Source organism: Trachymyrmex cornetzi, unplaced genomic scaffold (assembly GCF_001594075.2).
Source record: "Trachymyrmex cornetzi isolate Tcor2-1 unplaced genomic scaffold, Tcor1.1 scaffold320, whole genome shotgun sequence".
Taxonomy (NCBI): Eukaryota; Metazoa; Arthropoda; class Insecta; order Hymenoptera; family Formicidae; genus Trachymyrmex; species Trachymyrmex cornetzi.
In genome coordinates, this window is record NW_017297898.1 from 1,436,134 (window position 1) to 1,438,709 (window position 2,576).

Consider the following 2,576-nt stretch of genomic DNA (forward strand, 5'->3'; position numbering starts at 1 on the left):
CGTGGTTATGAACTTAAATTAAAATTAAAAGTAATGAATGGTTTAACGTAAACCAAGTTACAGTATAGTTACTTAAATGTAATGAACGTATTCATAAAATTTCATAAAAAGTACATTAATTCCGTAAAATTTTATGAAAAGTACATTAAATTTCATGCACATGTACATAAACATATTTTTCAGTTATAAATACATTAAATTTAATATAATGTCATAGAATTAAATTCAAATTGTGTAACTTAAAAGTATATTAAATTTTATGAAATTTTTAACAATGTGCATTAAAAGTTAATGAAATTTAAAAACATTTCTAACAGTGTGTAAGCCAATCATAAAACCTGATCAGTATTTTAAGGTCAGGTTCCATTAATGTAAAATTAACTCTTTACGTTTAATTTACTCTTTATCTTTTTCTAATTCTAAAAATTAGAAAAAGATAAACTGTAAGTTCAAATGAGATTAAAGTTAATCTACATTAATAGAAACAAGCATAAAAGGCATTATTATTTAAGACTTGAAATATGAACCGACTATGAATGTCGACTATAAATCCTATAGTTCGTTTTTATTTTACGGCCTAAGGAAGATGCTAAAACTAATTCCGACTTGTAATTGACTTACAATATCCCGATAAAATTGTTTAAATTTAATTTAAAAAGATTTATTTCAATATTCGCGCGCGCGCGCGCGCGAATACGTGCTTTCGAAAATCTCTGAATTTATTTCAATGCCCAATACCTCTTTTTATTCATTTATAGGAAAATGAACATTTTCTATGCCTTTCATTCCAAAAAGTTCAATTTTTAAAAGTGAATTGTGAATACTGCTTAATTCAAAATTCTAGATAGAAAACGCAGTTTTTCAATCCAATTGAACTGAATCTAAAAAGTTTTTCCATTTAAAATACACATTCGGATGAGAGAGAATTAAAAATTTCAATCCATTTCAATTCTCGTTTCCTGATTTTAAAACTTAAAACGGTCTTGAAAATAAAAACCGACTATGAATACCAGCCTAAGACTCGCGAACTATTGTAAATTTAATCATTTGGAATCGATAGATAGATCAAACTGACAGCGATAATTCGCGTAACTTTTCTTATGCAATATGTACGTAAGCTTTCGATTATGGCCAGTCCGAACTAAGCCATTCCTAAGATCCTGAAACCTATTGTGCCAAAAAATGCAGTTTATGCATTGTCTTATTTCAAATATACGTGTATAGCGATTCAAATGTTCGCAACTGGCATATGAATGCAAACATCGTAGAATAGAATATGCATTTAGGGTTGGCATGAGAGACCTCTCTGAGGATAGACATAAACTATGGATTCATAATTTTCGTATTTATATTTAGAATATAGAGAATACATATATAATAGAACGTCTTCATTTTCTATCCCTCCTATTCTGAATCCCTCTTTATTATGAAATAGCTGCTATCTTTGAAAATTGGAATTCTCCTTTTACGTTATCTCCTCCTATCTACTACAAATTCTACGCACGTGTCATTACAATAAGCGAAATGTTAGCAGTACCCCAGCAGTTTACCTTTTGATTCAAGTAGAATATTGCGGCAGAATATTGGCTTCAACCACAACCACATTAAACTCGTATTTGATAATTACGGAATCCATTGATACAATGAAATATATTATTTAAATAGTTACGAAATGATAAATTCTGTTCAATTTCCGCAGTCAATCTGTCATCATATATTTTGTTATATTTCTGTTTATAGATAAATTTGCAGCACATTATAAAATCTATTTTCGATAAATTGGATTATTTGGAATAAGAATAGAATTTGAGAAATACTTAATGGAAGATTTAAATAACGTATTCCTTATAAATTATTCGTTAATGATTATTAGTAATGATAGAATAGATTTTATAATTGTGATATTTAAATTGCGAATTTAACAATACGTAATAGAAGTAATGGCTGTAACGGTCAAAGCTAGATCTTTAATGCTTAAATAATTCAATCTGAATTAAGGCTTATAAACACAATAGACACAGGCAACAGGCACAGGCAACAGGGAATAACGAGCCTTCCAATCAGAGCTGTGGGATATAATATCGAACTTACACACCGAGCTCTGATTGGACGGCTCGTTATTCCCTGTTGCCTGTGCCTATTGCCTATGTCTATTGTGTTTAAGCCTTTATACTTGCATATACTATAATTATACTTGTATATATTTGCATATACTAATCATATTTGTAATCATTCAAACTGCGCGCCGAATTAGTTTTCCGGGCTTATAAACGCAATTGAATAACTGCATAAATACAGGGAATGGAAGTAACTCGTTACTTGTAACGAAGTTACAGTTACAACCCTGGTAGCAAGCTGACGTCAAAATGACGTCATTTGACGTCAAAATGACGTCAAAATGACGTAGCTTGCTACCTGGGAAGTTACTTTTTTAGTAACTTTACTAGTAACTGCGTTATTTTTTTTCTTTGGTAACTGTAACGGTAACGAAGTTACATTTTTTTGGTAACGCGGTAACGAATTTTACAGTTACTTTTATCGTTACTTTGCACATGATTGGACACGATACGACACAA